Below are 25,983 nucleotides of genomic sequence, written 5' to 3' on the forward strand. Positions count from 1 at the left end.
ATCTCAACGTGGTTTTGATTTGCATTTCTCTAATGACCAGTGATGATGATCATTTTTTCATGTTTGTTGGCCTCATATATGTCTTCCTTTGAAAAGTGTCTGTTCATATGCTTCGCCCACTTTTGAATGGGTTTCTTTGTTTTTTGTCTTGTAAATCTGTTTTAGTTCTTTGTAGATTCTGTATATTAGCCCTTTGCCAGAGAGGGAATCCTTCCCAAATCATTTTATGAGATCAACATCATCCTGATACCAAAACCTGGCAGAGACTCACAAGAAAAGAAAACTTCAGGCCAATATCCATCATGGACGTAGATGTAAAAATCTTCAATAAAATACTGGCAAACTGATTGCAACAGCACATCAAAAAGCTTATCCATCACAATCAAGTAGGCTTCATCCCAGGGATGCAAGGCGGGTTCAACATATGCAAGTCTATAAAGGTAATTCACCACATAAAGGGAACCAAAGACAAAAACCAAATGATTATCTCAATAGATGCAGAGAAGACCTTTGACAAAATTCAACAGCCCTTTATGCTAAAAATCCTCAATCAACTAGGTATAGATGGAATATATCTCAAAATAATAAAAGCTATTTATGACAAACCAACAGCCAATATCATACTGAATGGGCAAAAACTGGAAGCATTTCCTTTGAAATGTGGCACTAGACAAGGATGCCCTCTCTCACCACTCCTATTCAATATAGTATTGGAAGTTCCAGCCAGAGAAATCAGGCAAGAAAAAGAAATAAAGGTTATTCAATTAGGAAAGAAGGAAGTCAAATTGTCTCTATTTGCAGATGACATGATTATATATTTAGAAGACCCTATTGCCTCAGCCGAAAATCTCCAGAAATTGATAAGCAATTTCAGCAAAGCCTCAGGATACAAAATCAATGTGCAGAAATCACAAGCATTCCTATACACCAATAACAGAGAAACAGAGAGCCAAATCAAAAGCGAACTCCCATTCACAATTGCTACAAAGAGAATAAAATATCTAGGAATACAACTAGCTAAGGATGTAAAGGACCTCTTCAAGGAGGACTACAAACCACTGCTCAAGGAAATAAGAGAGGACACAAAGAGATGGAAAAACATTCCATGCTCATGGTTAGGAAGAATCAATATTGTGAAAATGGCAATACTGCCCAAAGGAATTTATAGATTCAACACTATCCCCATCAAGCTACCTATGACCCTCTTCACAGAATTGGAAAAAAAAAAAACACCTTAAACTTCATATGGAACCAAGAGAGAGCCCGCATAGCCTAGTTAATTCTAAGCAAAAAGAACAAAGCTGGAAGCATCACACTACCTGACTTCAAACTATATTACAAGGCTACAGTAATCAAAACAGCATGGTACTGGTACCAAAACAGAGATATAGACCAATGGAACAGTACAGAGGTGTTGGAGGCAATGTCTCACATCTACAGCAATCTGATCTTTGACAATAATTACCATGCAACTCTATGATGTTTATTGTTGTTACCATAAACACTTCAGAAGCAAGGACTACTTTTTCAATAAAACAAATACCTTATTGAGTCAATTCTTAAAACATGGAAACCTCTCTGACTAAAATGTGGGTGAATTTACCAGCATTGTTTTATAGAATATTTCATATTAACATGAAGCTTGAAATTATGGAAAAATTAGGGGTTCTTTTCTTTCCTCAACCTTCAAAGGGTTAAAAATGTCTGTCTGTCTTGCTTTGGAAAATAAACATAGCATTTAGTATTACCACTTAAACTAAAATACTCATCTGTTTGAGCTAAAGAATGTTTTCTCTGAATACTTTAAAATGTGGGTAGCATACTTCTCATTTTCGTGATGGCTGATAGAACTCTTGATTTCCTAACTCTCCAATTCTCAAAAGCAGGCAGTAAGAGCAGCACTCTGCTTGCCATCAGTATAAGAGGAGTGGCTCTCAATACAAAGCTCCCAGGAATGAGACATGGATTATATATGTAGTCAAGTCCACTGAAGTTAATGAGACCACCAAAGGGTAACTCCTCAAAAGAAAAATGCTAAGATGTCATGCTAATTTGAAATTTTTGGGGTTTTCTTTGAAACCTACTAGGTCTCTATGCATCATTTTTTAATCAAAATTTTTCTGCATATTCTCTGTAATTCAAATAACTTCTTTATATTTATGTAATATGTATATAGACACATATACATATATATGTCTTTTTGTATTTTTTGTATTTTAAAATATTTTTTTATTCTGGCTCCTGTTATTTTGACTTTTGATGTGTCTGCAGTTTAGGTAGGAGGAATTGTGGAAGATCTTTTCAAACGACCAAGTCCTTATAAGCAAACCACTACCAGAAAGGACAATACAGCCTGTGCTAATACCACTTCTCTTCCCTTTTTTTTCCACTTGCATATTCTGCTTATGTAACTTCTTTTTGCGAGAATCAGAATAGAATTATGTCTAACACTCCACAATTTGATTGTCAGAACTTTTATATATTTAAGGATACTTTGAAGAACAAAAGAAAAAGAAGGAGGAAGCAGAGGAGGAAAGGCCAAGGAAAAAGAGGGGAAAGAAGGAAAGTTAAACAAAAATGTATTTCTACCTTTAGAGCTCATAATCCAATACCTTTTATAGGAAAGTCTCAAATATTTCTTGGAAGTGGCTATATATACACATCTACCAAAGGCAAAAGTGGAAAATTGTGTGCTTTTCCCCCCATTGATATCCTCATTCTGATTTCTGATGATCCAACTTATCCTGAGAGTGGTGAGTTAGCACAATTGTAACAGAGCTCTGTTGTAAGTTCAATCCTGATATGCTGCTGTTTCAGAGTTGCCCTTTATTTTTGACAATCAACCAAGGACTGTGAGTAAAGTGTCATCATAATTCATTGATTCCAAATGTTCTGTATAATTAATATCTCAGCTTCCTGAAAGGCAATCATATTTTAAAAACATGGAATCTGAGACTGTCACTTTAAAATAAAGCAACAACTCTTTTAAGAACAGGATATGTTTAAATGACAGATCTTTGACAATTCAAAAATATGAAAAAATAATATTGGAAGTTCAGGAATGCATTTTGGGTTATCAGAAAAGCATTACGTATGATAAGAAGAAAGGTTAAAAGTTCTTGAACGGAGAAGTAACAAGATCTGAACTATTCCAGTAAACAAACAGCATTTTTAATTTGGAAAATAAATTTTGGGTGAGTGCTTCAAATGGACTGATTTTTCAGAACCAGGGAAACCCTTTTATCCTGTCCTAACACAGAGCAAACGCTGATGTTTTCTGTGGTTTGTTCGGTGTTCCTCTGTTTGTCTCTACTTGGGCATGATTATGCAGAATTCTCATTTTTGTCTTATTCTGTCATGGTGTTCTGTGAAATGTTTTATTCTCAAAGGAGAAAACACCTTGACATGTGTTCCAGCCTAATTGCTAGAAAGACAGACACAGCTGAGAATGCTAGGCCAGCTCTGTGCACTCATACACACTGCTTTGTTCTTTATTTCCTGATTTTTTGGTATAATTTATAGTATTAATTCCCAACTATTTCTGCATGTTTAAAATGCGGTTGTATATATGTACTTAGGATTTTGTTTCTAGCTCCAAAAAATCCAGATGTGAAGTAATGGGCATCTGAACTAAGGAGGTGACAAAGAAGATAAATAATATATTTAGGTTTCAAAACACATTTTTATGCATAATAATTATAACCATAAAATAAATGTTTATGACCAGTTAGATGCATGTGGAAAAAGGAAAACTGGGACTGAATTTACAGTTTGAAGGCTGGGAGACTAGATGAATAGAAATAACAGTAACCAGAGTAGAACGTATGAGAGATAAGAAGACTTGGGGCCAACATGTTAAGTTCCATTTTAGAATGTAAAGGTTGCAATACCTTTAAAACTTCCAGGTGGAAATTCCCAAAAGGCATTAGGAAATTGAGCCCTGACACACAAGTCAGAGGCTAGCACTAGAGAAAATTTGGGAGGAAGCCATGAGATTCTCAAGAAAGGGCTTGTGGATTGCTATGTGCATTAATCTGAATGGGCAATACACATCATAAACATTCTAAATTTTCGTTATGGAAACACAATCATATCCAAAAAGTTGAATTGTTTTGCCATCTTATTAACATGACAAGGAAAATCGTGCCAATACTCTCTCATTCCTGACTCATATAGGAAATTTTACCAAACTAAAAAATGTTATCTGTGGTCGTGATGCCTATTAAATGCATTTACCTCTTGAACTGCATCAATGTTTATGTATGTTTGTCTTTACTAGTTCTGCCTATGCCATTATCATCCAACATAAAATTTAATCTTCTACAGGAAATTAACTCTGCTTTTTTTCCCCCTAAGGAAGTGATTCCAAATGGATATTTCATCAGAAGCACTTGGCAAGTTTTTCATAGTAAGTAGCACAGCCCACAAGCATGTGAATTCTTAGTAGTGGCTGGTGACTGTCCTATGTTTTGTTATTCAAGCCAGAAAAAATCTTACCATTTGTGAATTTGTGGTTTTTTTAAAATGTCACTGCCAACAGGCCCCAACATTATGGCTGAGAGCAAGTGATTTACTGTGTTTCTCATGAGTTTTAACAGAAAGAGCATGATTCTTCCGTTGACCTCAGTTAGAGACAGACCTTGTTTCTTTCTTCTCATTGATTTGAAGTAGAATTTGAAAAGAGATGCCCTGCACAGTTCTTATTTTCAGCTGTATCTGTCATGTATCAATATTGGTGAGAACAATTTTTTAAAAACAGAAAGCTCTAGAATGTTGGAGAATGTTAGAATTTGCAAATTCTTTTCTTGCAGAAACAGTCTCTAACTGACCACATAATAGAAAACCGTACACTTGGAATGACCATGCCAAATTCAATTTGCAGTCATCTTTTATTTGAGAAGTGTTTTAGGACATTCCTGTGTTATTATAAAGAAATACTTGAGACTGGGTAACTTATAAAGAAAAGAGGTTTAATTGGCTCACAGTTCTGCAGGCTATATAGGAAGTGTAGCACCAGCATCTGCATGGCTTCTGAGGAGGCCTCAGGGAACTTTTGCTCACGGAAGAAGGTGAGGTGGGAGCAGGCACATCACATGGCAAGAGCAAGAGAGAGAGGAGGGAAGTTCCAGATTTTTAAACAGCCAGATACTACATGAACTAACCAAGCAGCAGCTCACTATGACCAAGGGGATAGTGATAAAGCATTCATGGGAAATCCATGGCCATGATCCAACCACCTCTCACCATGCCCCACCTTCAACATTGGGGATTACAATTCAACATGAGAATTCGAGGGGAGAACATCAAAATCACATCAGAAAGTTCAGTTTATTTCTAATTAACTTGAATTTGAAAGAAACATGACTACCTGCAGGTTGGATGTGAGCTCTTTAGTAGATCACAGTCCCCATCCTTTCCTGTTATTTTACACCTGGCTGCAGCACATATTTAGAGCTTCCTTGCAAACTTCCTTCCCTTTATTAGTAATGAGCAGATAAGGTCAGAAGTGCAACCATAATTCTAATTTCTGGAACTGATTATCTTCATTGATATCACTTGTAGCCAAATAAATCCTATATGTCAGATACCTTTGCTCAAGCAAAAATTACATCCAGAGCACTTAGCATAGTGTTACAGAACAGGCATCCAATACACATTTTTGAATGAATGAATTTATTTGGCTATTGAATTGCCTTTGGGTCTGGATGAACTTCTTATGGTACAGCATAATTTGCATAGAAGATACCAGAGCCTGATGTTTGCTGAAGCTAAGGTGCCCCTGATATGTTTGATGAATATTGAACTTAGATAACCCTATCTTTGAAACTTACACTATATCCTTTACATTGAGGAGACCTCCTGTGAAGTGATGAAAATAACATGTAATCTATGCAAATGTTTACTCCTTGTCTATAAAGTTGTATTATATATTATCTCATTTTATGATGATAAAATCCTACTTATATGTATTAATGTACCCATTTTATATTAGATGAACATGAAATTCAGAGATATTGAGGAGTTTCTTCAGCTCACACAATTCCCAAATAACAAAATGAGGCTTCAAACTCAAACAGGCATTTTGGGTTTTCCCCAGAAGCAGTCATGCTCCTTTTGTTTCTATAATTAATTAGGACAGTTATGTTCAGGCTTTTTGTTAAGAAGACACATTTTAAATATTATACCACCTCTTATAATGAATGAGAGTTTGGGAAAGGATGGTCTACCCATCTTCCAATTTACTCCTCCGTGTGTTCATCACATAACAAGGTAGATGAGAATCTCTCTCCTAACTTCCATTTTACTAAACCTTCGTTTTTCTTTTTAATCTTCTTTATTTTCTGATGCTAAAGACATTTTAATATATTTGGTTCTATACTAAACAATTTTATGTACCAAATATTATGAAGAGGGTTGTGAGAGAGAGCACAGAGGTGGTTCACTCCAGGTTCTGCTGCTTCTAAATATATCTCTGAAGGTCTTGTAAGATTCCACACTCAAAGAATTGACTTGGATCCATCTACACTAACCCTGTTCTAATCTGTTAGCTGTATAATTACTCCTAAACTGGGTCTCAGGTGAGACCCTGAATACTCTCTCAGGTCTAAATGAGTGTTCTCTTAAAACATTCTTAAATTCAACTGATTTCCGAGTTCTAACTACGCCCATATAAAAAGGACTACAGGGAAGAGCTCAGGGCAGCTGGGCGGAGCCCACAGCAGCTCAGCAAAGCCCCTGCGGGCAGGCAGAGGCTAGGCGTGCTGCTAGCTGGGCGGGTCCGACCTGAAAAAAAAAAAAATCAAAAAAGGCAGTAGTGCAACGGAAACTCATAAAGCTCCAACTCCCTGGGACAGAGACAGACAACAGGTGGATAAACCCACAAAAATGGGTAGAAACCAGCGTAAAAAGGATGAAAACTCCCGAAACCAGAAAAATTGACCACATAATTGGCAATAAATCACTCCTCAGCAAATGCAAAAGAACAGAAATCATAACAAACAGTCTCTCAGACCACAGTGCAATCGAGTTAGAACTCAGAATGCAGAAACTAACTCAGAACCGCACAGCTTCATGGAAACTGAACAACTTGCTCTTGAATGTTGACTGGATAAACAATGAAATGAAGGCAGAAATAAAGATGTTCTTTGAAACCAATGAGAACGAAGACACAACATACCAGAATCTCTGGGACACATTTAAAGCAGTCTCTAGAGGAAAATATATAGCAATGAGTGCCCACATGAGAAGAAAGGAGAGATCTAAAATTGACACCCTATCATCAAAATTGAAAGAGCTAGAGGAGCAAGATCAAAAAAACTCAAAACCTAGCAGAAGACAGGAAATAACTAAGATCAGAGCAGAACTGAAGGAAATAGAGACACAAAAAACTCTTCAAAAAATCAATAAATCCAGGAGCTGGTTTTTTGAAAAGATCAACAAAATAGACAGACCACTAGCCAGATTAATAAAAAAGAAAAGAGAGAATAACCAAATTGATGCAATAAAAAACGATAAAGGGGATATCACCACAGATTCCACAGAAATCCAAACCATCATCAGAGATTATTACAAACAACTCTATGCACATAAACTAGTAAACCTGGAAGAAATGGATAAATTCCTGGACACCTGCAACCTCCCAAGCCTAAACCTGGAAGAAGCCGAAACCCTGAATAGACCAATAACATGGTCTGAAGTCGAGGCAGCAATAAAGAGCCTGCCACCCAAAAAAAGCCCAGGTCCAGATGGGTTCACAGCTGAATTCTACCAGACATACAAGGAGGAGCTGATACCATTCCTTCTGAAACTATTCCAGACAATCCAAAAAGAGGGAATCCTTCCCAAATCATTTTACGAGACAAACATCATCCTGATACCAAAACCCGGCAGAGACTCAACAAGAAAAGAAAATTTCAGGCCAATATCCATGATGAACATAGATGCAAAAATCTTCAATAAAATACTGGCAAACCGATTGCAACAGCATATCAAAAAGCTCATCCACCATGATCAAGTAGGATTCATCCCGGGGATGCAAGGCTGGTTCAACATACGCAAGTCCATAAACGTAATTCACCACATAAACAGAACCAAAGACAAAAACCACATGATTATCTCGATTGATGCAGAGAAGGCTTTTGACAAAATTCAACAACCCTTTATGCTAAAAACCCTCAATAAACTAGGTATTGACGGAACGTATCTCAAAACAATAAAAGCTATTTACGACAAACCAACAGCCAATATCATACTGAATGGGCAAAAACTGGAAGCATTCCCTTTGAAATCTGGCACTAGACAAGGATGCCCTCTCTCACCACTCCTATTCAATATAGTACTGGAAGTTCTAGCCAGAGCAATCAGGCAAGAAAAAGAAATAAAGGGTATCCAAATTGGAAAGGAGGAAATCAAATTGTCTCTATTTGCAGATGACATGATTGTATATCTGGAAGACCCCATCATCTCAGCCCAAAATCTCCTGAAACTGATAAACAACTTCAGCAAAGTCTCAGGATACAAAATCAACGTGCAAAAATCACAAGCATTCCTATACACCAGTAATAGACTTCAAGAGAGCCAAATCAAGAACGAACTGCCATTCACAATTGCTACAAAGAGAATAAAGTACCTAGGAATACAACTAACAAGGAACGTAAAGGACCTCTTCAAGGAGAACTACAAGCCATTGCTCAACGAAATAAGAGAGGATACAAACAGATGGAGAAACATTCCATGTTCATGGTTAGGAAGAATCAACATCGTGAAAATGGCCATACTGCCCAAAGTAATTTACAGATTCAATGCTATTCCCATCAAGCTACCAATGACCTTCTTCACAGAACTGGAAAAAAACACCTTAAACTTCATATGGAACCAAAAGAGAGCCCGCATAGCCAAGTCAATTCTAAGCCAAAAGAACAAAGCGGGAGGCATCACACTACCGGACTTCAAACTATACTACAAGGCTACAGTAATCAAAACAGCATGGTACTGGTACCAAAACAGAGATATAGACCAATGGAACAGAACAGAGGCCTCACAGGAAATACAACATACCCACAACCATCTGATCTTCGACAAACCTGACAAAAACAAGCAATGGGGAAAGGACACCCTGTTTAATAAATGGTGTTGGGAAAACTGGCTAGCCATGTGCAGAAAGCAGAAACAGGACCCCTTCCTGACACCTTACACCAAAATTAACTCCAGATGGATTAAAGACTTAAACATCAGACCTAATACCATAAAAACCTTAGAAGAAAATCTAGGCAAAACCATTCAGGACATAGGTGTAGGCAAGGACTTCATGACCAAAACGCCAAAAGCAATGGCAACAAAAGCCAAAATAGACAAATGGGACCTAATCAAACTCCACAGCTTCTGCACGGCAAAAGAAACAGTCAGTAGAGTGAATCGGCAACCAACAGAATGGGAAAAAATTTTTGCAGTCTACCCATCTGACAAGGGGCTGATATCCAGAATTTACAAAGAACTAAAGCAGATCTACAAGAAAAAAACAAACAAGCCCATTCAAAAATGGGCAAAGGATATGAACAGATACTTTACAAAAGAAGACATACAGGAGGCCAACAAACATATGAAAAAATGCTCATCATCACTGGTCATCAGAGAAATGCAAATCAAAACCACATTGAGATACCATCTCACACCAGTTAGAATGGCGATCATTAAAAAATCGGGAAACAACAGATGCTGGAGAGGATGTGGAGAAATAGGAACACTTTTACACTGTTGGTGGGAATGTAAATTAATTCAACCATTGTGGAAGACAGTGTGGCGATTCCTCAAGGACCTAAAAATAGAAATCCCATTTGACCCAGCAATCCCATTACTGGGTATATATCCAAAGGATTATAAATCATTCTACTACAAGGACACGTGCACACGAATGTTCATTGCAGCACTGTTTACAATAGCAAAGACCTGGAACCAACCCAAATGCCCAACGATGATAGACTGGATAGGGAAAATGTGGTACATATACACCATGGAATATTATGCAGCCATCAAAAACGATGAGTTCACGTCCTTTATAGGGACATGGATGAACCTGGAAACCATCATTCTCAGCAAACTGACACAAGAGCAGAAAATCAAACACCGTATATTCTCGCTCATAGGCGGGTGTTGAACAATGAGAACACATGGACACAGGGAGGGGAGCACTACACACTGGGGTCTGTTGGGGGGAAATGGGGGAGGGGCGGGGGGTGGGGAGGTGGGAAGAGATAGCATGGGGAGAAATGACAGATACAGGTGAGGGGACGGAAGGCAGCAAAGCACACTGCCATGTGTGTACCTATGCAACAATCTTGCATGTTCATCACATGTACCCCAAAACCTAAAATGCAATAAAAAAAAAAAAATAAAAATAAAAAAAAAAAAAAACCTGGCAACCCTAGACCTTGGGTATGTTATAGAACTGCAAAAAAAAAAAAAAAAAAAAAAAAAAAAAAAAATTCAACTGATTTCCATTTATTTAGACTACTACCTAAAAACCCAGAGTAAAAGTACTAAATGTCAAGGAATAGATTCTTAAAGAGAACTTTATCTATGCAGGCCAGAGAGGGCTAAAAGAAAAATAAAGAGAACTTGAGAACCCATGTTAAATTACTTTAGATATGCTTGATGGTAGCAAATCAGAGGGTGGAGAGGAGGCTTATTGGGTCTGTGGCGTTTCTGAAATGGAGCATTTATGACTTTCAAAGTTAGAATAACAGTTGATAGATAACAGCCTCTTTAGATATATTAGATGTGTAACTTAGCAGAATAGGAAAATCTCATAGGATATTCTTGAAGATGAGATAGAAACTGAATCTAAAGAGTAAATTCACAGCTGGTAGAACAATCATGCTCAAAATGTGACCACTGAGGCTTTTTCTCCTGGTCTTTCGACTCAGATGCATTTCATCACATGCTATGCTACCCCAGAAAATCTCCTCCTAGATCTCAAAGAGGTAGCCTTACAGTGCTTAGTTATTATTGCCTCATACACTTCATCATACATAGAAACAAGATTTGATCATTAAAACTATATGTATGGGGGGTCCCAAGATGGCTGAATAAGAGGCAGCTCTGGAACACAGCTCCCAGTGAGAGAGATGCAGAAGCTGAGTGATCTCCACAATTCCAAATGAAGTAACAGGTTCATTTTGTTGGCCTGGTTGGATAGTGGGTATAAATCAAATAGGGCAAGTTGAGGCAAGGTAGGGCACTGCCCATGCAGGAGGTGCGTGCAACTGACCAGAGGACTAAAGGATCTTCCTCTCTGGGACTTCGGTTCAGATACAGCACTCCACCCAAACCTTCTACAACCCACAGAACAGGAAATCTTCACTGGACTGAAAAGCCTCCGTAAACTGCCTCAACAGGGCTGATCAACAACTTCGGCCAGTGCCAGGGCTGTCGGCACAGATCTAGGCGGAAGTACTGGCTGATGCAAAGAAAGCCAGAAAGCTGGCTGGACGGAGCTACCCACCCCCCAGAAACAAGGGGAACTGAAAGCAGGGAAACAGCCTAACTATCTAAATATATATGCACCTAATACAGGAGCACCCAGATACATAAAGCAAGTCCTTAATGACTTACAAAGAGACTTAGACTCCCTCACAATAGTAGGAGACTTTAACACTCCACTGTCAATATTAGACAGATCAACGAGACAGAAAATCAACAAGGAAATCCAGGACTCGAATGCAGATCTGACCAATTGAACCTAATAGACATTTACAGAACTCTCCATCACAAATCCACAGAATATACATTCTTATCAGCACCACATTGCACTTACTCTAAAATTGACCACATAATCGGAAGTAAATCATTCCTCAGCAAATGCAAAATAATGGAAGTCATAACAAACAGTCTCTCAGACCACAGTGCAATCAAACTAGAACTCAGGATTATGAAACTCAAAACCACACAACTTCATGGAAACTGAACAACTGGCTCCTGAATGTCAACTGAATAAACAATGAAATTAAGGCAGAAATAAAGAAGTTCTTCAAAACCAACAAGAACGAAGATACAACATACCAGAATCTCTGAGACACATTTAGAGCAGTGTCTAGAGGGAAATTCATAGCAATAAATGCCCACATGAGGAACAAGGAAAGATCTAAAATCGACACCCTATCATCAAAATTGAAAGAGTTAGAGAAGCAAGATTAAAAAAACTCAAAAGCTAGCAGAAGACAAGAAATGACTAAGATCAGAGCAGAACTGAAGGAGACACAGATACAAAAAAACTTCAAGAAATCAACAAATCCAGGAGCTGATTTTTTGAAAAGATCAACAAAATAGATAGAGTGCTAGCCAGACTAATAAAAAATAAAAGAGAGAAGAATCAAATAGATGCAATAAAAAATGATAAAAGGACATTACCACTGATTTCACAGAAATACGAACTATGATCAGAGTTTACTACAAACATCTCTATGCACACAAACCAGATATTGGGAAGAAATGGATAAACTCCTGGACACTTGTACTCTCCCAAGACTAAACCAAGAAGAAGTTGAAACCCTGAATAGACCAATAACAGGTGCTGAAGTTGAGGCAGCAATTACGAGCCTACTAACCAAAAAAAGTCCAGTTCCAGATTGATTTACAGCTGAATTCTACCAGAGGTACAAAGAGGAGCTGGCACCATTCCTTCTGAAACTATTCCAAACAATACAAAAGAGGGAATCCTTACTAACTCATGTTATGAGACCAACATTATCCTGATACCAAAACGGGACAGAGACTCAACCAAAAAAGAAAACTACAGGCCAATATCCATGATGAACATCAACTCAAAAATCTTCAATAAAATACTGGCAAACTGAATGCAACAGCAAATCAAAAAACATCCATCATGATGCAAGGCTGGTTCAAGATATGCAAGTCTATAAACGTAATACATCACATAAACAGGACCAAAGACAAAAACCACATGATTATCTCAATAGATGCAGAGAAGGCCTTAGACAAAATTCAACAGCGCTTTATGCTAAAAACGCTCAATAAACTAGGTATCAATGGAACATATTACAAAATATACAAAATAATAAAAGCTATTTATGACAAACCCACAGCCAATATCATACTGAACGGGCAAAAACTGGAAACATTATCTTTGAAATCTGGCACAAGACAAGGATGCCTTCTCTCACCACTCCTATTCAATATAGTATTGGAAGTTCTAGCCAGAGCAATCAGGCAAAAAAAAAAAAAAGAAAGAAACAAAAGGTATTCATTCTCAGCAAACTGACACAAGAACAGAAAATCAAACACCACATGTTCTCGCTCATAGTCAGGTGATGAACAATGAGAATATATGGATACAGGGAGAGGAGCATCACACACTGGGGTCTATTGAGGGAGGCCAAGGAAGAGACAGCAGTTGGTGGAGTAGGGAGGTCAGGGAGGGATAACATGGGGAGAAATGCCAGATTTAGGTGATAGGGGGATGGAGGCAGCAAACCACATTGCCATGCGTGTTCCAATGCAACAATCCTGCATGATCTGCACATGTACCCCAGAAACTAAAGTACAATTAAAAATAAATAAATAAACAAAGCAAATTGGAAATAAAATTTATATGAGGGAAAAAAAAGAAAAGGAGGAAGTCAAATTGTCTCCATTTGCAGATGACATGATTATATATTTAGAAGACTCCATCATCTCAGAACAAAATCTCCTGAAACTGATAAGCAACTTCAGCAAAGTCTCAGGATACAAAATCAATGTGCAGAAATCACAAACATTCCTATACACCAAAAACAGACAAACAGAGATCCAAATCAAAAGTGAACTCCCATTCACAATTGCTACAAACAGAATAAAATACCTAGGAATACAGCTAAGAAAGGATGTAAAGGACCTCTTCAAGGAGAACTACAAACCACTGCTCAAGGAAATAAGAGAGGACACAAACAGATGGAGAAACATTCTGTGCTCATGGTTAGGAAGAATCAATATTGTGAAAATGGCCATACTGCCCAAAGGAATTTATAGATTCAAAGCTATCCCCATCAAGCCACCAATGACCTTCTTCACAGAACTGGAAAAAACCACCTCAAACTTCATATGGAACCAAAAGAGAGCCCACATAGCCAAGTTAATTCTAAGCAAAAATAAAGCTGGAGGCATCACACTGCCTGGCTTCAAAATGTACTACAAGGCCACAGTAATCTGTTTTGGTACTGGTACCAAAACAGAGACATAGACCAGTGGAATGGAACAGAGTCCTTGGAAGCAACACCACACATCTACAATCATCTGATCTTTGAAAAACCTGACAAAAACAAGCAATGGGGAAAGGAGTTCCTGTTTAATAAATGGTGTTGGAAAAACTGGCTAGCAATGTGTAGAAAGCAGAAACTGGACCCCTTCCTGACACCTTACACTAAAATTAACTCCAGATGGATTAAAGACTTAAACAGAACACCTAACACCATAAAAACCCTAGAAGAAAATCTAGGCAAAACCATTTAGGACATAGGCATAGGCAAGGACTTCATGACTAAAACACCAAAAGCATTGGCAATAAAAGCCAAAATAGACAAATGGGATCTAATTCAACTTCAGAGGTTCTGTACAGCAAAAGAAACAATCAGTAGAGTGAACCAGAAACCAACAGAATGGGAAAAATTTTTTGCAATCTATCCATCTGACAAAAGGCTAATAACCAGAATCTACAAAGAACTAAAACAGATTTACAAACAAACAAGCAAACAAACAAACCCATTCAAAAGTGGGCGAAGGACACAAACAGACACTTTTCAAAAGAAGACATATATGAGACCAACAAACATATGAAAAAATGCTCATCATCAGTCGTCATTAGAGAAATGCAAATCAAAACCACATTGAGATACCATCTCACGCCAGTTAAAATGGCAATCATTAAAAAATCTGGAGACAACAGATGCTGGAGAGGATGTGGAGAAATAGGAACACTTTTACACTGTTGGTGGGAATGTAAATTAGTGCAACCATTGTGGAAGACGGTGTAACAATTCCTCAAGGTCCTAGAAACAGAAATTCCATTTGACCCTGCAATCCCATTACTGGGTATATATCCAAAGGATTATAAATCATTCTATTATAAAGACACATGCACACGTATGTTCATTGTGGCACTGTTCACAATAGCAAAGACTTGGAACCAACTCAAATGTCCATCAACAATAGATTGGATAAAGAAAATGTGGCACATATACACCATGGAATACTACCCAGCCATAAAAAATGATGGGTTGATGTCCTTTGTAGGGACATGGATGAATCTGGAAACCATCATTCTCAGCATACTGACACAATAACAGAAAACCAAACACTGCATATTCTCACTCATAGGAGGGTGAGAATACGTGGACACAGGGAGGGGAGCATCACACACTGCTGTCAGTTGGTGGGGCCAGGGGAGGGATAGCAGGGAGTCAGGGGGGTGGGGAGGGATAATGTGGGGATATATGTGATGGGAGGATGAAGGCAGCAAACCACCTTGCTATGTATGTACCTGTGCAACAATCCTTCATGGTCTGCATGTGTACCCTAGAACCTAAAGTACAATTTTTAAAAACTACATATATATATAAATCAAATTTTATGTATATATAAATCAAATTTTATGTATATATATATGTATGTATAATTCTTAAAGCAAGGTGATCTATCAATATATCTCTTGCTTATTTTGCATTTTCACTAAAACATATTATCTGAGCCATGCATATATCAATATACCTTTGCTTCTATTCTACTACAGCAGGGTACCAAGCCCTCAGTACCCTGTTTAACTTCCCCCAGATCCTCATAAAAAGATTATTCCTGTGCCCTGTACGGACGTTCACGCCTGTAATCCCAGAAATTTGGGAGGCTGAGGCAGGCGGATCACCTGAGGTCAGGAGTTCATGACCAGCCTGACAAACATGGTGAAACCCTGTATCTACTAAAAATACAAAAAATTAGCTGGGCATGGTGGCAGGCACCTGTAATCCCAGCTACTCAGGAGGCTGAGGTAGGAGAATCACTTGAACCCGGGAGGCAGAGGTTGCAGTGAGCTGAGATCGTGCCATTGCACTCTAGCCTGGGCAACAAGAGGGAAACTCCATCTCAAAACAAAACAAAACAAAACAAAACAAAGAAAGAAAGAAAAAGAAAAAAAAGAAAAGATCCTTCTTTAAAAAGGCTGATCCATTCCACAAGGTCACCTTTTACAAACCACCTTTTTCTGAGTGCTTTCTGTAGACCAGCCACTGTGGTCAACACTTTACATGGTGTTTTGTTTAATCTTCACAACCACCCAATGAGTAAGGTATTACGTCTACTTCATAAATGTTGAAAGTATGGCACAGAGAGAGCTAAACAGTTTTTACAGGATAACTCACAGAACAAGGGACAGAACTTATTAGCTGAATACGGTGAAACAGAAACCATGTACTTTGAACTATGAAGCTGTTACTACTTCTTAGAAGAAGAAATTTACACAGTAGCTGGGAAGCTATCAAGCATCTTGAAGATCCCCTTAGGGAAATGCAAGAACAGCAAATAATACTGTACTGTCACAGAAAAAGTCTTTAGAGAGGCATCTTGCTGGGTAACCAGATGTTAGATGTGATTTTTCTTGTGGACTTGGAATATTGGGCCTGCTCCAAAGGCCAAAAACAATAAGCAATAAGCACTGGACCATCTACACATGACCTGCCAAGAGACTGACCTCAATTTTATGATGCTTAGTCCATTGCCCATCTCCGGGCTATGTGAGAGGTAGATATGATGAAATTGGTTTAAAAATCTATACAGATAATTTCTTTAGAGGAGAGTTGTGAGATTGTTGCCAGGCTTCACCGTCACCGACCTTCTCAAGCCATGTGAATGTGATTGCAAAGGAGCCACTCCAAGACTGCCGCAGATCTCTGGAAAAACCAAAGTCCAGAGGTAGGAGGCTGGTCAACAGAGGCAAAATAAGGTTGCCTGGAGGCCTCTGCACTTCCTTAACAATGTGACTGGTGTGGACCCTATGAACGGAGGTAGCCTTGAATACCTTGGGAATTCCTGAAGGATGTGGTGATCCAGCTAAGGGGTAGAGCAGCCAGCCTGCGGAGAAATCACTTTCATTAAAGAAATTGCTACGGGTGCCTCCAGAGGAGGAAGAAACCTCCAAATATCTACAAAATTATCAATAAGAGAAAGAATAATTGGGTATCTGACATCTCAGAAGGCATAAATAATGGATGAAAACTGTATTCATCAAAGCCTCCCTCCATCTCTTTACCCCTCATTGTGCTGCCCTTCCTCTTCCCCTCTAGCCTTTGAAGCAGAATTATAAATGAGAGAGGTAAAGGGGCCAGGGCAGTTTTAGGGAGAGGTGGGAAGCAGCTAACCCTGGCGTCTCTTCTACTACAGGTCCCTAACCTGAATCCAGGCCCAACAGGCAGGTTGGGGTGGGATGGGGAGGAGTATAGACGTTTTTAGACTGAAAGAGGGCTTGGAGTTTTAACATTAGGCTATACTGGATTGTTTATTATCTTAAAAATTGAGACTGTTTATGCAAATAATTTCTGATTTGCAGAGAAGCTGTGGAATCTACCTAAGCTCTATTGCAGGAGCAGAGAAAGATAAGTCAATAGAATGGGTTTGCAGAGGCAGTAGTGTGGAAAAGGGAAGACAGGATAAAATTTTACTCTTACAAACCTAACTTACTCTAGAAATTGGCTATCGTTGAAACAAATCTTTAGTTAATGTTTCCTATACCAAGACCCCAGTTTTGTTCTTGGTTATTTGAACAATTCTCACATCCACTAGACTTGATTCCTGGCTCTACCTTGATCTTTACCTTATCTTTTCCATTACTTCATATTTTCTTAATTTCCAGATTTGTTTTTCTGGCTCCTTTTCTGTTTCTGAATAAATCAGCTTCTGCCTCTACTACTTGATGTCACTCATTTCAGAATTTAGGGTGAAATCCAAAATCAAATTTCTTATTCCCATTATTGACTTTTACCTGGGAGTGAGTCTCATTCCTGGTTTAAACTCCTTCAATTTTGCTCTGTCATGATGAATTCACTAATTGAAGTTTTCCTAGGCACCATCACAGAAATGGAATTTGAGTGACTAATATGAACCGACCAAACCAGCACAATGATTTGCTTAACTTTCCATCAATGAAGAATGTGAATAATTCCTAAGGAGTCATTTTCTAATATATTTTCCCACTTAAGTTTTCTTATTTGTATATCATTATGTTGACACCATGAAAAGGGCTCCTCATATACCTTCAGATAAACAAATGTCTATTATTTATTTATCCCCTACAATGGGCTCCATACTATACTAATGATTTCATATAGTTCCAGATTTTTCTGATCCAGAGAGCATTAGAATTTGGCAAAATCTTGATTACAGAAGCAATATGTAACAGATGTTGGGAGGAACAAAGTCATTATAAGTCAAATTCCAAAAGGCATATTTAGGGATTCATAAAGAAGAGTACTTCAAAATGTTAACTGAGAAATGAGCTGGATAAAGACAGACAGAGAAAGAAAGCTTGGCTTTGGCAAAAATCCCAGCAGTGGAAACTGCCAGACACAATAAATTAAAGCCAATGCTTGGACTTGTCCCTGGTTATAGACAAATATCTACTGTGGATCACCACCAGAGGTGGACTCCATTTAATTTAATGCCTGTGTTGCTCTAACTGGAATTAGTTGGAACTTTGAGATTCATTCCCCAACTGGGAATGACAGGATACGTAGTCCAAAGCTCCCTTTCCAAACTGAGTGCTTGTACCGCTGATAGATGAAGGGTGCTTTGAAGGCTGGTCAGAAGCATGGCTTTGCCTTCTTCTCACAGGTTGCTTGCTCTCTCAGCCATGTGCTTGCAGTTGACTTCACAACCTGGCTGGGGAAAACTCTGCAGGTCGTTTTATGTTAACAGAGAATTTTACAAAATACATGAGCCTTTTCAGTGTTGCATAGGATGTTTCTCTGTGGTTCTTAGAGATGGAGTTCACTGAACTGAAGCATCTTCTGCTCCAGCTGTGACTATTCTAAGAGATGGGAGAGTGTGGAGTGGGTGAGGAAAAAACATGCAGGAGTCCCGTGATAAATTTGCAGATTGTTTCTATGACTACCAAACATTTGCAATCCTGTTTATGAATTCTGCAACAACTAATTTGTATACCCATGATATTTATAATCATTAGGACTTATAATTTAGCAGTGTATTTCAGATATTAATTCAATAGTGTCTATTTGGCATATAACGTGAGCTAAGCTAGAGAGAGTACAGAGGTGGACAAAATAGACACAAATCCTGAACCTCACACTCACCTTTCTGACTACCAAATGGAATTCAGCAGAATACTCATTCACCATAGATTCTGCTGGGTAATAACATTAATAGCAAAATTAATACTTACTATTGAGTAACAAAACAGTAGTGGATCATAACTCAAAGTATAAAATAAATATCATAGTCTACACTGATATAAATGATTGAATAAGTAAATAAGAGGGAGAGAACAGAATTTCCTGTGAAAAATTTTCCAAATAAATCCTGCAAGTATGTCACCATTGAGGAGATGGAATATAACATTGCCCTTATTCTAAAATTGACCACATAATTAGAAGTAAAACACTTCTCAGCAAATGCAAAAGAACAGAAATCATAGCAGTCTCCACACACTCATAAGAAGTGTGTACCTAGTCTTTTAATCAAATGCTATTTCATCAGGTTGAATTCAGATAGTATCTGATACACTCCTGAATTCATTTGCTTCAAAAAGTCCTAGTTCTTGCTTAAAAAGAGAGCAGAGCAACATAATACGATGAATATACCACTGGCTTGTTGTCACAAGACATGGACTCTAATTCCAGCTCTGACACTGGCTAGTTTTATTAGATTAAGTTACACATCCTTCCTGAGTAACAATTTCTTAATCTGTGAAATGGGAACAATGCCACTTCCTTAGAAGTCTTTAAAGGGATTAAATGAATGCCTATGTGTAAATCATCAAGCACAAAGGCTGACATTAAGTAGGGGTTCAACAAATGTTAATATTGGAAATTTTCTAGGGGATGAAGTAAATGATTCTGGCTGAGGGAGAACTAGGAAAATAAGAGGAATTGGATAAAGATGGAAAAAATCTACATAAAGTCATCCAGAAAAATTGATCATCAAATACATAAGATGCCAGCAAAATTTTCCCTCCTACTGATCTCAGCCTGAGACCTCTACTATATCACAAAGAAGGGGAGAACAGAATAATTTGACTTGGCATGGGTTTCTCAACTGGTGTTGAGATTCTCTGAAGACTTGAGGCTCAGAAGATAATCCAAGTGCTTGAGTATATTTTTGTCACAAAAAAGAAAATAATAATCTCTTACTCATATTGGACATTTTGGTAAACTGCATAATCCAATGTGCTAATTTAAAGGTGAGGCTTTTGAGTAAGGCTTTTGAGGTCTTGTTTTCATGCTGGTTCAATTCTTTTACCCCTACATCCAAAATTAGCACTCTTTTATTAAGTAATTAAATCCAGGACTTTGGATAGATTACAAATGGCACCTCTTGACATTCCTTAAAACTGAAATGTATAAAGAAAATAAAATCCCATGTATCTGGTCTTGTGTTGATGCCCCTGCAAATACTGGTTCACAGCCTCCTCCTCCTCCTCCTGTCATTGTCTTAATGAGGGACATGGTCAGTAGTGGCAGGTGACTTGTCAAGCATCCATCTCTTTGCAGAAGGATGGGAGAGAAGGTCTCTATGGGCCTCTCTCTTGCTTCTGTTTTCTACTCCCCAGCATTTTCCCCTTTAATGAATTCTTCTGACCTTCAGCATCTGCAGCACACTGTTTGGACTCTGAAATTCCACCATTCAATATTTTTTTTTGTTTGAAAGCTTGCTGTTTTGAGTTTAAATATCGTATTTATTTTCCGTATGTGAGTTCTAGACCCTAGGCCAGGAATATTTTTGAAATAAATCAGATCGATCATAAAAATACATAATTCTCATTATAGGTGATGAGCTGTGTGACTCAGGGCTGCCAAATTGAGCCCCAGATCAACCTCTGGAATTCAATAATAAAGTTTGGAAGGACCAATATATACAGTGGCATCACTGGTGCTAATCCTACCCATATAAAGTCAGTGTTCCAGTTTCCCTGATAGCAACTTCATTGGCAGGACAAAGTATACAAAGATGGGCAAACCTAACATATCAGGTAGCTGGGCCTCCAAACAGATGTGTTTTCATTTCGTGTTATTCTTCATTGTTCTTTCATTGGCAATTTCTACATGAGTGCCAAGGTCAACTATAAAGCTTACTTGGATGTACTCAAAGCCCTCTGTGGTCCTTGGTAATATGTTTGAACCTGAGAGTTGAATCTGACCTATGGTTTAAAATGGTTAGAAACATTTAAGGCCCTTTATTTAATGGCTGAATAACCAATTTAAGCTTTTCTATCAATAAAGCTGAGAGTAGGAAAAAAAATAATGTAATAGAAATGAGCATTATCTGACATTTTGCATCTCCTTAATTTGCTTGATTTTTGCCAAATCCTATATTTATAGTATCCAAGCTTTCAATCTATACACTAGCTAAATGGCTGCATCAAAATTACCTGGTATATAATCTAGCAATAATGATATCCTGACCCTACCTACAGCAAAGCTACCGAACCAGACCTTCCAGCAGTGGGACCCTGGGATTTACATATTTTGCAGATTATCAACTAGATTTTGGATTTACTAAGAAGGTTCTCTTTGGCCCAAGACATTCCTAAGGTGTCTGACTCAAGTTACCACTGGTCTAGATTTTTCCCAGGGGTCAGTTTTGATCTACAGCAAGGTTATAGTAACACAGTAGAAATTGATCTTTAAATTATTGTAGTTTATCCTAGGAGTACTGCTAACTTCTAGAGATGGAACAGGGCTCACAGATAAATTGTAGAAGAGCATGTCATCAACAGCTTTTACGTCCAGTCTATGTGGAGTTTCTCCACATGTGAGATGAAAAAAATAAATACCATATGTAACTTATAATCCTCTTCTATCTTGTAAAAAAGATGCACCCTGGAGACTTGAGGGTCCTTTGTAGACAGAAAAGAATGATGGATAGCGAATAAATGTTTGGAGAAAATGGATAAAAGTTAAATTTGAACAAAAAAAGATGGAATAAGATGAAGTCATTAGACCTAGTGAGAGAGAGACTGCAGTATGCAAAGCCCAGCCCTGGAGGACAAGGAGAGAAAAGAGATCTGAGACCAAGAACCGGTCTCTGCGTGATTAGAATACGGACTAAGCTGCTTTAACAAAAAGATCCTAAAATGTAGTGATTGAAATGAGATGGTTTATTTTGCTAGCATTTAACAGTTTAAGAATGAAGAGTTGGGAACTTAATGATTTCTAAAGTTGTTTCATTTGTCCCTACTCTTTAGGATATGAAATCTGGGGAAGAGTCTAAAATAAACAGCTAAAGCTTTGACAGAATGACTGGGCAATAGCACACATGGTTGTTGTTCGTGGACCTGGGTTGGTTACATGGTTGCACTTGGGTGCAAGAGAGGCACAAATCTTAAATCCCAAACTCATCATTCTCTTTAGGAGGGCAGCCATGTTCTCAGACAAAACTTGAGGCTTCTCTTACTCTTAGCAAGAAGAGCAGTATGGGCAGTCTCTGCCCACTCCACAAGAAATAACTAATTGAGAGTTTTGGAGTAAAATGCTATATCCTGTACCATGTGAAGACCCACCTGGAGTTTTCTGCCAAAACATTTAGTGATATATATATTGTTCACTAATGTTTTGCAGTAGCTTCCTGCTGGTAAATGTGAGCAGCCCAGGTCTGCACCAAGGTTGGCACACTGGCAACAACAAATGCGCTGCCCAGGGATGAGGAGAAATGAGTTGCACAGGGATTATCGTGCTTTCTCTTCACAATAGCTCCACTAAGGAGTTATTGCCATCTTTTTATCAGAAGAGAGAATGGAAACTCAGAATGCAACTAACATCCTGGAGCCACACATCTGGGAAGTGACAAAGTTGGAATTCCAGCTGAAGGGTGCATGATCCCAAAGCCTTGTACCATATCATGATGCCTCTCCATTTGCTGCATGTTCTACCTTCTTTCCCAAGGAAAGGCAAGAAGCCTAATTGGGCCCAAGGACACAGGTGATTTCATTCTACCCTTGTACAACTATTCTTGCTTTAAGTTTTCCCAGCAAGCAAACCCCTTACAAAGCAAATCCAAACCACCTTAAGCAAATGTTTTTAAATGAGATAAGGACATATTACTTAATTTGGAAACTTAGCCTTTAGATAGCATTTATTCCCCTCAAAGATTTGACAATTAACCTTTAAAAACATTTTAATTCAACAAAGTGAAAGGCAAAAATTGGTAGATAATTAGTCATTGTCTGTTCAGGGACATTTAAATGTGATGAATAATGACACAGTTACATGTTAAGTTTGCTTTCACAGATAATTAGAAAACACACATATCATGTCACCGGGGTGAGCAAAATCTAAGATTTCCGTGATTATGCGGTATCCATTAGCTAAAGAACTACTTTTAAAATAATGAGCATGCTTCCCGATGTGAATAACTTTGGCTCCAGGGTAACATTCTAACAAACAGGGCATAACATTTCTCTTGACAAATCCAGCGTTCTTCTGCCCATCAAAAACTAGCCATTCTGTGGGAAGCCTGACTTGTCTTCCCAGTTATGTACAAGATTCTGTTATGGTCCTATTTCCTCTGGTAAATAAAAAAAGGTGGATATTTAATCGAAAGCTGGAAACTACAGGCATAGATCAAAACTATGTAAAGCGTTAGAATCTGATATAGTGTTCGGATCCTCCACTCAGAACTCTGAAAAAAAAAAAACTAACAAAATCTTGCTGAAAACAGGAAACAATCTCACCAGCATTAGGTATTAAGGTCATAGAAGAAATTATGAGAAAGTCTAACAGAAAACTTCTTTCTCAGTGATATTTCAAAGCTTCTGTTTCCCAGAAGGGAGAGGATTTATTTAGGTGGTGTCTACATCATCATTGCCTTAAATGACGATGGAACACTAATCCCAAGAGGGTCTCAGTAAAGATTTCTGTGGTTAAAGTTGAGAGTGTTTCATATTCTACAAATTATTTGAGATATACAAAATATAACAACATATTGACTCTGAAAAACTCCTTAATATTTACGTCACTTAATGTAGTGTTTCCAAAACTTGTTTGACCACAAAAATCTTAAGGAAAAATTCTATTAATATCCTACTCTTCGTTTCCAATCCCTATGTATTTTCCAATTTAAAGCATGAATCAGATCATGTCACTCCTTTGCTTAAAAATGACTCCAATGGCTTCATATCAACTCAGCACAAAAATTATGGTCCAGACCAAGGTCCACAAAGCCCTACATTATCTGGTCTCTCACCTTGATCAGCATCTGCCTCATGATGCCTTCACGGGTCACGCTGACCACCTTGCTGCTTCTGGAATATGCCACACACCCTTTTGTCTTGGGGTGCTTCCCACTGCTATCCTTTTGCTTCACTCACTCTATTCTTATCTATTCTCAAATATCATTTTCCAACAAAGTTTTTATCACCTTTCTAAATAAAACATCATATAAAAAACAAGCTCCTTCTTTACATGTTAGCCTTTTAATCTCTCTTATTTTTCTTCACAGTACTATTCACTACATGATATTTTATAGAATCACTTACTGATTAGCTCATTTCTCATCTCTCTTCTTAGAACGTAAACTTTTTGAGCAAAGATATTTTCCATTTTGTTTGCTCCTTTATCCCCAATATCTATCCCTGACACATAACAGGTGCTGAATAAGTATGCATTGAGTGTACGAGTGAATGAATAAGTATCTCACAGGACCAGCAGGCACCTTATAGAATACATTCAGAAATTGATGGTTGTCATAATGCCAAAATGACAGATAGATTTGATTAATTTAAACAACTAAATTCAAACAAGCAGGAAAGAGAGAAATTATAAAATAAGTTATTTGGTTGATAAAACTAATGCAGAAAAAATGTTTTGGCTAAATTTTTTTACTGTGTGGAGTTCCATAACTATTCCACAAAAATAGCTTTAATCTTTTGTTGAAATATATGAGGTTCTTACTCTTTAGAGGAATTTTCTACCTTTTTTATAGCTGAGAATTTTTCTTCTCAGAAAAATGACCTAAAGTTCAATGACTTACAACCTTGCTTGATCTCTACCAGAGAGGATTCAAAGATTTCATGACCTTCAGTGAGGAAAAATGCAAAAGTACTTTTCTGGCAACTGAAATCTACTAAGTAGGTAAAATGCTGAACTTCGTTGCTTTGCAATTCCAAAAGTCTCACATCAAGAAAACAGTGCTCTAATTGTCAATTATTTGAATTATGATTCTGTGATATTATTCACTCAAAACTACTAGAACCTTTGAGAAATCAGGAAAAAAGCAACTAAATGAAGATGGATTTCCTTGAATATGTCACAAATTGAGAATGGAGTATTATTCAAAAGCATCATTAACATTATAAGAAATTATTGCCTTATCTTAAAAATAGTCACTATCACTGAAGAATTATCTGCTTAAGAGTCAAAATAAAAGAACAAGCATTGAAAGTTACTACTAAATCCCTCCCTCAGATAGCTTTTTGATTTCTAGCTGCCACTAAAAAATAAAAATTGTTACCACATCCTCTTTGCTTGGAAATCATTTAGATATTGCTTTTTCAAAGACAGGCTTAGGGAAATTTGATGAAGAGACTCATTTTTCATAATTATGTGAGCTGTAGACAGTGAGCATGAAAGAGGAAAGGCTTTTATGTAAGAAAATGTCATCAGTATCCAAAGTTTAGGTAGGGATTGGTGCCTTGATGGCAATGATGGGTTGGAATTCAAATCAGTCTAAGGACAGAAGAATAAAAGAGATTATGAGAAAACAGGATAAAACAACAGG

General features: G+C 37.8%; 1 long non-coding RNA gene across 1 annotated transcript in view; it reads right to left on the minus strand.

Moving 5' to 3' along the window:
- LOC141581480 (uncharacterized) overlaps positions 1-25,983 on the minus strand; it is a 239,668-nt gene that overhangs the window by 169,543 nt on the left and 44,142 nt on the right. The window lies entirely within an intron of this gene.

Source organism: Saimiri boliviensis, chromosome 15 (genome assembly GCF_048565385.1).
Source record: "Saimiri boliviensis isolate mSaiBol1 chromosome 15, mSaiBol1.pri, whole genome shotgun sequence".
In the NCBI taxonomy this organism is placed as follows: Eukaryota; Metazoa; Chordata; class Mammalia; order Primates; family Cebidae; genus Saimiri; species Saimiri boliviensis.